Raw genomic sequence first — 15,924 nt, 5'->3', positions numbered from 1 at the left:
CACAACTGGACTCTTTGCTTCATTCCTGCAAGCAAGATCTTCATTTTCCTACCATGTACAGCCAAGCTAGCTCTCCTTGTTTAGATTGCAAGTTTTCACAGGGTTTGCTCAGCTCTGTTGTCCCTCACCAGGTCAAACACTGGTTAAGAGCTCCGATAACTGGTTATTGCCTTGGACAGCTTGGGGGTGGGGTGCACAATGGCCACACCGTCAAGAACTCTTTTTGCTCTGTATTTCCTATAGAGAACTAACCAGAAACTCAAAAGAAATGAGGCACCCAGCATATAGAGGAGGGCATGAAACTGTCTCTCTGTGCTGGTTAGTGCTTAAAACAATCATCATGTTGTAATAAGAATTCTTTGCTAGGAAACTTTTCCATTCAGTGCTGTGGGCACAAGGCTGCCTGCCTCAGCCTTGCTCTGAGCAGATCCCCAAACGCTGGTTCCATCCTTACCCCACCCTGGCTCTCACCACCTACCCCCACCTTCTTACCCAGTCTATAAAGATGTATTCTTTTTTTCCTCAGGTGAAGTCTGGAGCAGGACTCTGAGGCTTTCTGTTCTCCATGCTGCTCACGAAAAAGGAGGCTGTGAACTGTAAGTAACTTTGATTGGCATTTTCCACACTGACTCAATAAGGTTAAGGGTTCAAGACCAGCTCTGAACCCGATCTTTAACAGCCGTGTATTGTGGAAGAGTTCCATTGAACAATGAGCTAGTCAGAATGTAAAATACAGTGGAGCTCTAATTAGATTATGTCGGAGTGTGACAAAGGAGCCCCATAATATGACATGCTCTTTAATTAGACTGTATTGATTGGGCATTAAGGTTGTCTTGATGTGTTACGTGTGTCATGAGTGCTGGGGAAGGAAGCTCTTGAGTTTGTAAGGTCAACCTGGACCTTAACCACTGCTTGTAGGTTGAACGTGTGTGTGTGTGTGTGTGTGTGTGTGTGTGTGTGTGTGTGTGTGTGTTTGGGGGAGGTGGGAGATCAGTGCAAAAAGGATATGGCAGATCATTTCCCAAAGTGGGCCAAGTTCAGAGCTGGCCCTTACTTTTTGTTGTTGTTGTTATTGGTCATGGGGCTTGAACTCTGGGCCTGAGCACTGTCCCTCAGCTCTTCAGCTCAAGGCAAGCACTCTACCACTTGAGCCACAGCGGCACTTCCGGTTTTCTGGTGGTTCATTGGAGATAAGAATCTCACTGACTTTCCTGCTCTGGCTGATTTTGAACCAAAATCCTCAGATCTCAGCTTCCTGAGTAGCTAGGATTACAGGTGTGAGCCACTGGTGGCCGGCTTGCTCTTACTTTTATATCTGGCTATTTTTGGGAAGGTGTGAAGGAGGAAAAAAGAAATGCTTCTGGTCATTTCTCCTCTATCTGTCCAGTACGGGCTCTCTCTACCCATGCTTATCCTCAGCGGCTCATGTTGGGCTCTCTGTAAGTCTATCCACCTGTAGAACCTGACCAAAGCTCAGTTTTCCCCATGAAGCATGCCCTCCCCCTGTCTCCAGTAACACCATCTAGAAGTAATTTCTCCCTTTTCAGAGATTCTGCGCTATTCCAAGGAGGCCAGGAGCTCCTGGAGGGGAGAGCCTGGGAATTCCCATTTCATTTGCACCCTCAGCCTAGCTGTGGTCTGGTGAATATTAGCAGGTGACCAAGTTGCCCTGCGCCAGCATGGATTCTTCACCTTACTTTCTGGGGCTACCTTGAGGCTGTGTTGGTGCTGCTACGACTTTGATAGTACATTGGCTTCCAACCAGTTCATGGAATTATAAATGATTAACCGTGATCAGTGCACATCTTCACCTCTGTGTAAAAATAGATTGACTGTAATGAGTATTTGAATAAATCATAAGAATGGCCGCCCTGCGATCAGCTAACATCCTGCCGATGGCTGCCCGGTGAGTGAGTAGGGCGCCGGCCATCCTGCCTAATGGTCTGCAATTCAGTGCTGGTCGCTTCTGTGATTGACGGGCTGCGGCTCCCAGGGCACCTCCTCTGCAGCCCTGGCTGTGGAGTGGTCCGATCCCTGGGCCAAGGGGGGCAGGGCAGGGTGCCTCCCTCCATCCTGTTCCAGGAAAGCCTGCCTAGAGCTGGAGCTGAGGCTGGGTGGGGGAGCCGGAGTAGAAGATAATGACCTTTGTGAGAATCGATGTCTCCTTGCACCGGAGGTTAGAGGGACCTCATAAGTCAAGTCAAGTATGAGGAACAATCTGAGCGTGAACCTTAATGAGAGCTGAGGGTGGGGGAGAAGTCTGTCTGTACTTTTCCCCACCCCTGCCCTGGAGGGCAGCCAGGCACCTCCTGGGCACTGGGCCACTCACACCCAGGGAAAGCTCCCTCGCAGGGATGCTCTTGGACCTGCAGTGAGGAACTAGAATGGTGGGCCTTTTCAGATCTCAGGTTCTGCAATGGGTAGGGTTCAAATGATCATTTGATCATCCTCAAGCATGAGGATCCTGCTTTTTTTGAGAGAGAGAGAGAGAGAGAAAGGAGGAGGTAGGCTCTGAGTGATGGATGCCAGGTAAGAAAAGAGTCTGAAAGTTCAAAGTATCAGAGAGAAGAGAGACTAGAGTTGGCTCTGACTGAGAAATAGCAACCTTCTACTTCCAATTGGTATCTAAGTTAGCAGGCTGTGTAACCAGTTACCCCCAAAATGTAGTTCTTGAGTATTTATTCAGCTCATCTAACCTGAGTTGGAAACTTAGACAGGGCATCGTGGGAACACTCTGTCTCTGTACCACTGGAGTTTGGGGTTCCAGGTAGGACCACTCAAAAGCTGGGTGCTTGAACTAGCAGGCTTGTTCATATTTTTTGGGCTTTGAGGCTGGCTGTTGGCTGAGATGTTAACAGGAGCCATCAACTATAGCCTCTTTATGTGGTATGGGCTTCCTTACAATATGGTTGCCCAGTTTCAAGGGGAAAAAAATATCCTGAGAGCAAAATCCAGGAAGAAGAAGCTGCATTGCTTTCCTGACCTACCCTTTGAAGCCTGGCAGCACCCCCCATGCCCCCACAGTCCTTTCATAGGGTCAGATGCAAACACAGCTCCCACCACCTCTCCACAGTGTGGCACATCTCCCTGAGAGACTGGCAAGAGGAGTAGAATGTATATGTATATGTATATATATGTATATATATATATATATATAACCTGTCAAATAGCAAATATAATATATCTCTATCTCTATCTCTTTCTATTTATTTATATCTATCTATCTACCAGCCAGCCCTCCTTACCTCTGGGGATTAGTGCCAGTACCTGCAGATGCCCATATCTGTGGCTGTCCAGGTCCCTTATATAAAGGGCAGGTGTAGTATTTGCATACTACCCATGCATATCTTCTTCTTGTATACTTCAAATCATGTCTAGATTACTTATAAGACCTAGTGCAGTTTAAATATCATGTAAATACCTGTCATACTATGTTGTCTAGGGAATCATGACAAGAAAAAAACTCTGCACAGGTTCAGTACACTTTTCCCAAGCATTTTCCACCTGTGCTTGTTGGAGACCCCCATATATATATATATATATATATATATATATATATATATATATATATATATATATATATATATATATATGAAGGGGTCCTATGTATAGTTGCAGCCATCTTGGGATATACTAATCTACTATTAGTATTTGTCAAATATCTGCTAGTGGTCTGGTATAACTGGCCTCAAATATTTCCCAGAAAAATGGATGAATTCTTTGGAGGATTGGGGACGATGGGGTAAAGAAACCTGTGCTTTAGAGAAATAGAACTGTCCTATCTCAGAATATCTCAGAGGAAAGGGCCTCTGAAGACCAAGCTATGCTGGAACATGGCATGCTGGGGGGAAGGGGAGGTCTGTCCTACAGACGGCAGAAACCTCCACCTCAGTGAAAAGTAAGTCCACTTTGCAACCTGCAGCTTGAAGTTTGGGGTTTGGAACATCTTAGACCTATGACCAAGGACTTCACAGGCTGGACTTTTTGTGTGCATCCAGATTACCCTTATCTCCATCACCACGTGCTTCCATATTGAGATAGGGCTAGTCAAAGATCAGGGCCTAAAAGTCTACAAGAGTCTTGCTAGGGATGGGAAATTGTGAGCAGCCCTCATTCTCCTTTTTTCCCCCTCTGCTATATATTCTTATATGGGGAAGCTGTGCCCTTAAGTAAAACCAGGCTTCCTTCTATTTCCTGTGTCCTTGATAGAAATACAGTGAAATTTTGGAAGATGATCTGACTGCTCTGGCTGCCTTGTTATGATTTAAGAAGACAGAAACAAAACCCAAGCAGTCGAAGAGTAGAAACAGTAACAGACTGTCTTCCCAAAGGCTGAGATCTAATAATAGTTAATGTCAGAAAGGAGCGTAAGAAAGAGAGGGGCAAGTGGTCTTCATCTTGATGAGGGGATATTTGGGATTGGAGGGAGAGTCTTGAGTTCTTCCATAGTTTCATGTTAATATTAGTGATTAACACTTCCTGGTACTTACTTCATGCTAGGCACGCCGCTGTGCACTTGGGGTGAATTTTCTCACAGGACCCCTGCTTTGTGGAGATGGGCTAGTAGGGAACTATAGAATGACTCTTTCTGATTTTCGCCTTTTCATGAAACTTGGCTTCCAGAAACAGTTTAATTTGGAAATATAGATACATGAAGGTCATTTAGATTTCCAAAGTTCTAGCTTGAGGGGAAAATGTTGGATTTGGTCTCCAAAACTTGAGTTGCAATCCCAGCCTTTAGATTTAGCACCTTTGTTGATTGCAGGCATCTGACTTTGGCCTTCAGATTCCTCATGTCTAGAAGAGAAATGAGATTTATACATTCTTTCCAGGATTGCTGCGGGTACTCAATGACATCTTAAGCTATTCAGTAGGCATGCAGTAGGCATTCAATAATGGTTCAGCTATTCATTCACCCAGTAGGTAAAGAAAAAGTGGAACTGGGAAAAAAAAAGATTATTCCTTATCATTGCTTCTGACAGGGATGGTCAAGAGTCTTGCCTTTAACTGTACTTGCCATAAAAGTTCACTCATAAACTATTGATGTTTTAATAATACACATTAGCATCTTGCCCTTTGACAAATGAATATTGAATAAGCAATAAAGAAGCAAAAGAATAGCCAGGTACACTACTTCGAAGAAGCTGGAGTCTTAGGTAGCACTCCTGTCCTAGGACGTGTGACTCACCCCTCTCCCTAATAACCCCTCGTAACAGTTCATAAAGGATCTCAAAATCCAACCAGCGCAGCCCAATCTGAGCTGGGTTTGTCCTTTTTCTCCTTCCTGTTGGCTGGAGGGAATTTGGGAAGAAACAGAGAAAGTTCTTAAAGAGAAGCTGGAAGGGTTAGAGCTTTTTTATTTACTTCCTTGTCTGAAAATACCTCACTTGGATCTTCCATTACTTTTATGAAAGGAGAAATTTGATCCTCAAATATGCTCTGCAGACAGACAGTGCACCTGTCTACAAGAAATCAGACAATTAAGCCTAAACACACACACACACACACAAACACACACACACACACACATACACGGCCAATTCTACCTCCTACTCTCCTCCTACCACCAGGTTTTGGGAGCCTGTGCTTACTGGTACACTCAGGTTTGTAAGAGAGAATTTCCTTCCTCCTCCTCCTAACAGCATTGCGTCCAGCCTCTCGGATGCAGCCTCTTAGTGTCTCTCAGCCTCTGTCCAGGCTGGGAGCCTTTGAATGTACAGAGAGCAGTGACAGGGGCTCTTCCTGGTCCAGCTTAATTGGTGTGATTTAATGGCGTTTCTGGAGGATTCGGATTTATACGGCTTTCTGAGCTGCAAATCTGCTTTCTAAATGTAGAAATTTTTGTGGAGTGGTAAAAAAATAATGGCTGTTCTGTGATTCCTGCCTCCCGAGCTAGGAGATTGCAATTTACATTATGCAAATAGACATTATGCAATCAAGGCACTTTAGCGGGAATCTGGCTGTGGGAGAGGCCGCTGATGAGATGCAAGATCTGGCAGCCCAAACTGAAGCCCCCCACCTCCCATCCCCTCTAAAGGCCCTCCCCAGAAGAGAGGAGATGGAGTGGGGAGGAGGTAGGCCAGGCAGGAGAAGAGGCCAAATTTGTTCCCCTGGCCCAAGGAGGCAGAGTGGATGGAGCCTGCCTGGAGATGAATGCATCCCGGAGAGCTGCCAAGGCGACTCTCTCAATTAATGGCTTTGTTTAATCATACCCCCTGTCCAGAAGAGTATTGTCTTACGGATAATTTCGTTTGCCTAACGAGATTTTGCTAATTAAATCTCCTTTCAGTTGGTGTGACTATGCCTGCAGGAGAGGGGGCTATTTGGAGTCTTCTCCATAAACCTTTCTGGAGAAGGGGTTTGGAAGGGAGGGAAGAGCCAGGACCTGCTGGTGAACAGCTTCGAGCAGGGTTTGGAAACTCCAGGCCTGCACCCGTCCACTCTATGTGCCTTTGCTCTGTCTAAGGCAAATGTAGCTGGTTAAACACAAAACAAAAAAGATCTTCATCCAGTTGCAAGGATTTCCCTCTTTTCTCTCCCTGCATAGCTTCTGGCACCTTTCCTCAGAATAATATCCGTTCTCAAATTCTCCCCAAATCCCAGTGAGAGCTGTGAGCCTTGGAAGAAGGTTCTGAAAGGTTCGTAAATGGTGCTTATCAGCAGCCTGGCTCTCTCTCTCTCTCTCTGTGTGTGTGTGTGTGTGTGTGTGTGTGTGTGTGTGTGTGTGTGTGTGTGTTTTGCTGGTATAGGGTTGGTTTGGGGTCTCCCTTGTCTTTGCAGTTCGCCAGCCAGTCTGGCTCTTCAGAGAGGAAAAAGTTACTCCTAAATTGGCCATTTCTCCAGGGATAATTAATGGCATGAATCAAAGAGGAGACACTCTCGTCAGATTCATTTATCATCCGAGCTAGCTCAGAAGAGCTTCCTAGAAACAGAGCCCAGTCTGTGTGTACTGGAACCCCGTTGACATGTATGGATGGTGAGCCCCCTTATCTGCTCATTGGCTTTCCTGATTTCAGTTCCCCATGCTCAGCTGTGGCTCCAAAAAGTTGGGTGAGGAATTTGAAAAGTAAACTAGTCATGATTTTTCTGTTTTGGAAGGATCCATCACATAGGTAGTCTGGAACTTGACATCCTCTTGCCTTCACCTCTGGAGCGAAAGGATTTACAGGCGTGCCCCACCATACCTAGCTCAATTCACAAGTTTGGAATGACTTTAAGTACAGTACGTGGTAATAAAGTTCTCATCGTTCTATTTTATTATCAGCTATTATTAATGTCTCTCATAAATTCAGCTTCTTCATAGACACGTGTGTAGTCAGGTAAACATAGAATATGCACTACACTTGGTACTATTCATGGCTGCAGGTGTGCACTGGACATGGTTTCCCATGGGTAGGACTGCTCTACTCTGGTTTTGGGAAACCCAGTGGTCTTTATAACTCTTCACAGGAAGGCCAGCTTCTTGACCATGGGATGGCATGATCCAGCCTTGATCCACTGTCCTAGCTCATCTCCTTCCCTCTTCCTTACACCTGCAGCCACTCGGACACATGGACATATTCATATACCTGAGATCCCAATGAGGCCAGATTGTGCATTTCCATCTAGGGCTCTGTAAACTTCTATGCCTCAGCCGCTTCTCTGGAATATCCTTCACCTGGGCAGCCTCTGCTACTTCTGTGATACCTCCTTTGTGACTGCCACCTCATGGGTCTTCCTTATACTCCCTCCTCCAACACGGCTGCCTGTAGCACCCCTCTGTCCCTGCAGACATCACAGGACCACAGGTTAAGGACAGAGTCTCATTCTCCCTTAATCCCAGGACCTAGATTCATGTCTGGCTGTGATAGGTTCTCTACAAGGTTGGTTGAGTGAAAAGAGAAAAGGATGAGCCAAGGAGAGAAGGTGGAGTGATGGAGGATGGAGGTTACTTTTTTTTTTTTTTTTTTTTTATCAGTCGTGGGGCTTGAACTCTGGGCCTGGGCGCTGTCCCTCAGCTCTTCAGTTCAAAGCAAGTACTCTACCACTTGAGACACAGTGCCACTCCCGGTTTTCTGGTGGTTTATTGGAGATAAGAGATAAGCTGCCCAGGCTGGCTTTGAACGGCGATCCTCAGATCTCAGCCTCCTTGAGTAGCTAGGATTACAGGTGTGAGCCACCGGTGCCTGGCTGGAGGTTACTCTTTAAGCTCCTTTCCAGCCACAGAAGGATGGTGGTGGGGGTCAAGAGGCTGCTCTTTGCTCAGGCCATGCAGGGTCACCTGCCTTCTCCATTTATCTTTATTCCATAGGTAGAAAAGCACTTTCTTTTTCCATCTCCTGTGTACTGAGTCCTGTGCCAAGTGGCCAGCATCTCATTTCACACATGTCCACTTGGCCCTGTAAGGTCCACTGGGAACAGAGACTTCTCTGACCTCATCAGAGGGCATGGCTCATTCCCCTCCACATGCACCGCCCCCCACTTCCAAGGATCTTCCTGTAGAGAAGTGAATGTGAATTGCTGTCAGCCTTTCTCCTCCCAATGATCCATTCATCCATCCCAACTTCATCCTGAGCTACCCTAGAAAGACGTATTTACTTATTCCCTGTGACATTAGGGCTCACTTGTGTGCCAGGCTGCCTGCAGGTCTGTTCCTGCATCTGTTGGTTCTGGAGGAAGGAATGGGACCCGAGGGTGGCCTCCAGCTGCAGCTTCTAGGCTGTTCTGGACTATGGCCCAGCTAGTATAGGGATGATCCAGGTAGAGGCTGTGTCCTATGCCATTGAGGGTTGGATCAAGAGGAATGGCTCAAATCTTCATGTTTGATGAGTGTGTGTGTGTGTGTGTGTGTGTGTGTGTGTGTGTGTGTGTGTGTGTGTGTGTGATGGAAGGCAGATTTTTTTTGTTTTTTGTTTTTGTTTTTGTTTTTGTTTTCCTGGTGCTGGGGCTTGAACTCAGGGCTGGGAGCTGTCTCTGAGCCTCTTTGTGTTCAAGGCTAGTGGTATATATCACTTTGAGCCACATTACCACTTTCTAGCTTTTGGAGTAGTTATTGGAGATAAGTCTCATGGACTTTTCTTCCCTGGCAGACAGCAAGCCAGGGTCCTCAGATCTCAGCCTCCTGAGTAGCTAGGATTACAGATGTGAGCCACCAGTGCCTGGCTTAAGAGGGCAATTTTTGAAGGGAGTGATTTTGTATCTTTCTTGGTTTCACCTGATTTTAGTTTTTAATTAATTTATTAATTTATTTGTTGGTCACGGGGCTTGAATTCAGGCCTGGGTGCTGTCTCTGAACTCTTCTACTCAAGGCTAGCACTCTACCACTTTGAGACACAGTGCAATTTCCAGTTTTCTGGTGGTTAATTGGAGATAAGAGTCTCAATGGACTTTCCTGCCTGGGCTGGCTTTGAACTGTGGTCTTCAGATCTCAGCCTCCTGAATAGCTACAATCACAGGCATAAGCCTCAGGCACCCAGCTTGATTTTAGTTTTTAGTTGTAATGTTCTACTTTTGGCCCAGAGCTATCTGTCAGTGGGCTGTGTCTTCATCCAAGATTTATGATCACCCAAACATCCTGACTATGCTATGCTCTGAGTCCAGTGTTTCTAAGAACAGCAAGTGCTTTACAAGTACTCAGCATAGGTACCAGTGAAGGACTGAGCAAACCAATGCTCTGCTGTCAGACAGACTGAGTGAGCTGTAGGCTTTGCTATGTACTTAGTGGAGATGAGAGAATTTCATTGTTTTCTAGGAAGTAAAAGGCTCACACTCCCTACTCTGTCTTTCTGGAAGGGGTATAGAGGAGGATTAAAGGAAAATGAGGAAGTGTTTTATAAACTATAAAGCACTGCACAAGGAGAAGAGGTTATTATTATAACGGTTATTATACTTGAAGTGATGATTGTGTTTGAAAATGAAGGATTCTGTTTTCAGGAATAAAAAAAAAATTCATGCAGGCCTGGTTTGAACTCTGAGACTCATGGAGCCATCATTATAGGCACTGATTCTAGATTCTGTCTGTGGAAATTTGGTGGGGAGGGGGGAGGCGGAAACTGGCCAGGGAGTTTGGTCTAGAGACCCTTATCCCCTCCCTCCTTTGGTTGGCATTGATATGGAAGGATAGAAGGAGGGCTTTCAGGGGAAGTAGCCCATCTTCATTTATGCCACCTATCTCCCTAAGTGGGCACAGACTATGAGAATATTCTCTTTCTCTCTCTCTCTAGTCTGGCAGTATTATCTTTGCATATGTTTTTCCCTCTGCTAAGAATACTGTTCTTTTCTTCTTTGAGGTAAGGGATAAGGTCTTATTATGTAGCCCAAGCTAGCTTGGAACTCCCGATCCTTTACCCCTCTTCTGAGTGCTGGGATTATAGGCCTGATCTACCCCACACAGCTTCCACTGGTATTTTGATCCCCCTCTCATGCCAATCTGCTACCCCATCTCTTAACTCCCAATTACCCCTCCCTGAGGGCATTTATCACACTGTGCCTGGACTATAGTCTATACCCACAGCAGCCAGGCAGATGCTGGGCACGGGGATCTCATACAGGGACTGGCCTCTGCTGGCTCAGCAGAACCCCCAGGTTGTAACTGCACCCTGTATTTGGGGAGCACCTGCCTGTTGCTGACCCTTATAGATGAGCAGCTGCCCACCTGAGGAGACAGATGCTGCCTCCCTCATCCCCAGCCCTTCCAGATTCTGGCTCTTTGTCGGGTGGGCTCCAGCTGGTAGAGGATCTGCTGGAAGCTTCCCTCCCCATTCCCAGGGGCCTGGCTCCTATGCCTTCTCCTCAGGTTCAAAGCTCTTGCTCCTGCCCACTCTGGGCTTCTCCCTGCCCGCCATCCCGCTACCCCCCACCTCCAAGCCCTCCCACTCCCAGCCCCAGGCAGCTCAGCAAAGTGCCAGGGGGCTGGGAGGCTTTTCATTACCAAATGCACTGAACCTATTTGTGAGTGTTTTGCAAAGTGTTTAATCCAAGGTGTTCCCTCAATTAAATTAGTGCAAACATCTGTGTCCCACATCCACCTCCATTTGCATTCTGTGCCATTTATTACAGCGGGAAATTGGAAGGCACCTTAGGAATACTTAGGACTGAATTAGGCTAGGTTGGGGTGGGCGACTGGGGAAGGACGGAGTGCCTGTGAGGTGAGCCCACCAGGCAGATCCTTCTCCAGGCTGTGAGCTTGTCAGGAGCTACTTTGTGGTGCAGGAGACCCCCAAGGAGGGGTGGGAGACACAATAGAAGGGCTCAGGACTGCCTGGAAGTTGGGTGAGTTTAATGAATGTCTCTGGTTCCCATTTGGGGCAAATCCCTGCAGAGACAAAAGGAGTTTTTGTTATTGTTTTATAACTCTAAACTCAATTTCTTTCTTTTTTGTCAGTCATGGGCTTGAACTCAGGACCTGGGCACTGTCTGGGAGCTCTTTTTGCTCGCACTCTACCACTTCAAACCACAGCACCACTTCTGGTTTTCTGGTGGTTAATTGTAGACATGAATCTTAACAGACTTTCCTGTCCGGGCAGGCTTTGAACCCCAATCCTCAGATCTCAGCCTCCCTAGTTAGAGTAGCTAGGATTACAGGCCTGAGCCACTGGTGCCCAGCCTCCCCCACTCCCCCTTTTTTCTTTTGTTTAATGTGTATCACACTCAAGTGACATACCTTGATCTTCCCTCCCTCTTCCCCTCCCCCTACCCCCTTCCCTGCTGGAAGTTGAGGTTTTTTTCCATCATGAAACTGCCCAGCCTTCATGACTGGCTGAGCATTGCAGATGGTTGTTTGTCCCTTATACCATGTAATTCCAGTGATGGTCAAGTAGGTAGGAGGCCCTGCTAGTATGCTAGGAACCCTGGAGGAATGGCAGGGTTGTCTTTCTGTGGGACAGCACGGAGTGCTGTATCTGTTGTAACCCTCCCACAGGCCCTCAGAGCTGAACCAGGAAGCCACAGTTCCAAAAGGCAAAGACTTGGGCTCATAGATCTGGAAGGAAAAAAAAAAAAAAGGCTGGAAAATGGAGCAGGTGGGATTTGAACTAAGTATCCATGACTCCAAAGACTGTTTTCTACTCATCCTGGGGATGATACTCTCTAATGAAGCCACTTGAGATTTTTCTTTCTGTCTTTTTTTTTTTTAAGGTACTAGGATTTGAACTCAAGGCCTTGACATTGTTAGGCAAGTCCTCTGCCACATGAACCATGCCTCTAGGCCTTGCTTTAGATTACTTTTCAGCTAGGTTCATAGCTTTTGCCCTAGGCCAACCTGGAATCATGATCCTCCTACCTATGCCTTCTATATAACTGGAACTAAGAGCATTCCACCATACCCAGTTTGTTGACTGAGATATGGGAATCTTTGGATCTTTATTGGCCTACTCTGGCCTCAAATGTTGATCCTCTGGATCTCTCTCAAGTGACTGGATGAGGGATGATAGGTTGTGAATCTGAATCTTTATTACCTTTCCCAACTCTCTCTTCCCAACCTGCATACTCTGACCTGTTTCTACAGTTGCGTGGCTACTCTTAGGAGGGCTTAGCCTTGGATTCCCAGGGGACCTGTGATGGCCAAGATCAGCCTCCAGTAAACTCACTAAAGGAAAGAAATGCTTGCTTTTTCTTGCAGGTAAGGGGAATAGGTAGGCTAGGGCAGAGAGAAAAAATAAATCTGAAGATTAAAGAGACTTACAGGTTATTTGAAAGATCTTAGAGATCATTGAATCTCTCAGCAATGAATGGGGAAACTGAGGCTCAGAGGAAGCAACAACTTGCCTGATACAGAATAGGTTTTATGGAAGAGGCCAAGCTGGGATTTAAAGCTCCCAGAAGGAGGCAGTTTCAGGGGCTGAGGGACTCAAAGGTTTTTTAAGATGGGCATTGTTCTTGTAGATGCAAACTATAAAAAAATCAGGACCCAGGGTGAGAAGAGGGTGGGAGGTGGCTGTAGACTTATCCAGTAAGATTCTTCTGAGCTTCCTTTCACAGAATCTTCCAGGTCCTAGAGTTGCAGCCACTATTTTAGCCCAGGCCCTGAGGCACTGAAGGGATGCGTGCTCTTGGATTTCATCTACAGATGTGCTTCAGCAGAACAAATAGGAAGGCACCTGGACCTGGGCCATCAGGTCTTATTGGTGTCTACCCTTCTTTCCCTCCCTAAGTGTGTCCTGCATCTGAAGCGAGATCGTCCAGTGTCAGAGCAATGGATTCCAGCTCAAGTCTTTGCTCTCTTATTCTTCCCTTCTACCAGATAGGACTTTGCCTTTGCCTTAGTTTTCCCCATCAGTTAAGGATGTGGGAAATAATAATAATCATCTTATCTCACAGGGCCATGGTGAAATTAAAGGAAATGAGAGGTCTGCTCAACCCTTAGGGCATCTCTGTGTGGCATTTCAGTCTTTTCCACTGCTCTTTCTATCCACGTGTGTGTGTGTGTGTGTGTGTGTGTGTGTGTGTGTGTGTGTGTGTGTGTGTGTGTGTGTGTGTGTGTGTGTGTGTGTGTGTGTGTACAGGTATTGGGGCTGGAACTCAAAGCCTGGTAGCTCTTTTGTTCAATGCTAGTGCTCTACAATTTGAGCCACAGCTCTACTTTCTGCTCCCCCCCCTACACCCCGCCAGTTGTTAATTGGAGATAAGATTCTCAGGAACTTTCCCACCTGACCTGGCTTGGAATCAGCATCTGAAGATCTCAGCCTTCTCAGTAGCTAGGGTTACAAGTGTGAGCCACCAATGCCTAATTTCACCTTACCCTCTTAGATCCTAGGCTTTAGTTCTGCGAACTTGGATGTTTGGAAGTGAGAGTGGCCACCCCTCCCCTTGGTTTCAGCTCTGCCTCCTCCCTTTCCTCATCTCCTCCCTCCCTCTCTCATCAAAATACTTTAATAAATGCATCTCAGCATGTGGCACTGCCTAGGGCTTTATAAGAATGAATTGCTAATCCCAGCCCTTACTTCCAAGAAATAACAATCTACAATCAAAACACATTTAATAGGTACTGACTGTGCCTAGCACTCAGTGCTAGTGCTAGGCACAGTAAGATCAGTCTGAAAGGACCCTTCATAGTAGGGCCCCTTGCATCTTCCCAGGATACCAACACTTATGGCTTTCTTTGGGATTGTCAGATTCTAGGACCATCTGCCTTTCCCAGAAGGATTTTGGGAGTACTGCACCTTTTCACACTTCTCTGCTTCTGTCCCAAATGCCTTCCATTGCCCTCATTTACCTGATGAGAACCCAGGTTCACAGTGGTAAATGCCCCTCGTAGTGGTTTACCTTTGATGAATGCCCAATGTGTAACTGGGCCTCTGTCTATGATGTCATCACGCCAGGTTTCAATCCTGCCTTTACTAGTCATGTCTCAGCTCCAGTAAAGGTTTCCAGAAACACAACTATGGGATTCTGGAGCCAGCATAGGCCCCAGTCGGTCATCTCTTGTGTCTCACTTGTAGGGTACATGGTACTGACTTCATGGTTAGAACTGCCTTCCTCTCTCAGCCTTAGATGAATGATGGTTTTGTTTGACCACTTTAGTGGCTTCCTTCACTACTGGAGGGGATGTTGGGTGTTGGGGATGGTTGGGTGGGTCAGAAGTGCAGCCCCCATCTTTGGTTTCCAGGGAGCTCCGCCTTGTGAGCCTTTCTTTTTACATTTGCCTCTTCTTTCACTATTCTATTAAGTATTCATTTTGTCCCACCCAGCCTCAGGATATAGGATCTCCATCTGGAAGCAAAAGAGGCAGAGAAGATTGGCCCCCTTTAGTGTCCTTTGCCAAGAACATTTCCTTTTTTCCAGAGCCTTTCTTCTCTCTCTTCATATCCAAATCCTTCCTAGCAACTCTGTTACCTCTTTCAGAATCAGAAAGCATTTCTCCCTTCACAGATCCCAAATCCCAACTGATCCCAGGTGGCTCTGTGCTTGTCCCACCCAACTAGGGAAGTACAGGGTCCATGGCTGATGCCCTTCTAGCCCTCCCTGTATGGAATGGACTGCCATCTTCTGATTGGCAATACATAGTTGCCTAGTGGAAGGGTGGCTACTCCTAGTTTATTTGAGAGGAAGGCATCTGAGTTCTTTCATCCTTGGCTTTGAGTTTTCTGCCCCAAGCTTCTAATGGACTTGCAGGTGCATTTGCTACCAATTGCTGGAAACAAAATACTCTGACCAGCAAAAGAAAACCAGGTGTTAAATTCTGCTTACTATACCAAGTAGACTGGAATTACTTGTGTGTGTGTGCACGCACACACACGCTCATGTGTACCCTCACAGATCCCAAGATACTGCTAGTGTATATACAAAACTTCTAAAACCAAGCAAGATAGGACATTGGAATAAGAAAAGCAAACGGTTCAACTTTATGTGTATTAAAAATAAAAAAATCTCATCCTGTTGGCCCTCTTTTTTTTTTTTTTGTCAGTCATGGATCTTGAACTCAGGATATAAGCATTGTCCTTGAACTCTTTTGTTCAAGGCTAGTGCTCTACCACTTTTGAGCCACAGCCCCACTTACTTTTTTTGTGGTTGTTTGTTTTTTTGAGTGGTTAATTGGAGATAAGAGGCTCACAAGGACTTTCCTGCCTGGGCTGGCTTCGAACTGCAATACTCAGATCTCAGCCTCCTGATTAGCTAGGATTTCAGGCATGAGCTACCAGCGCCCTGCCTGTTTGACCCTCTATTTTTGAATATTTTGAATGTGTTCCATAAAAATATGCCATATAGCCGGGCGCTGGTGGCTCACGCCTGTAATCCTAGCTACTCAGGAGGCTGAGATCTGAGGATCGCGGTTCAAAGCCAGCCCGGGCAGGAGAGACCGTGAGACTCCTATCTCCAATAAACCACCAGAAAACCGGAAGTGGCGCTGTAGCTCAAGTGGTAGAGCGCTCGCCTTGAGCTGAAGAGCTGAGGGACAGCGCCCAGGCCCAGAGTTCAAGCCCCACGGCCGACAAAAAAAAAAAAAAT

The 15,924-nt window shown here is 46.4% G+C and overlaps 1 protein-coding gene across 5 annotated transcripts in view; it reads left to right on the top strand.

The window, feature by feature from the left end:
• The window catches only part of LOC138821388 (homeobox protein PKNOX2), a 257,917-nt gene that overhangs the window by 56,692 nt on the left and 185,301 nt on the right, over positions 1 to 15,924 (top strand). For all 5 annotated transcript variants that reach the window (XM_070013587.1, XM_070013588.1, XM_070013583.1 and 2 more), the window contains exon 2: positions 527 to 596. The gene's annotated coding sequence lies outside the window, so the exon portion shown is untranslated. The remainder of the gene's footprint in view (positions 1 to 526; positions 597 to 15,924) is intronic.

Source organism: Dipodomys merriami, unplaced genomic scaffold, assembly GCF_024711535.1.
Source record: "Dipodomys merriami isolate MVZ:Mamm:240054 unplaced genomic scaffold, mDipMer1.0.p SCAF_91, whole genome shotgun sequence".
NCBI classification, from domain to species: domain Eukaryota; kingdom Metazoa; phylum Chordata; class Mammalia; order Rodentia; family Heteromyidae; genus Dipodomys; species Dipodomys merriami.
This window is presented reverse-complemented; position numbering and strand designations above follow the sequence as displayed.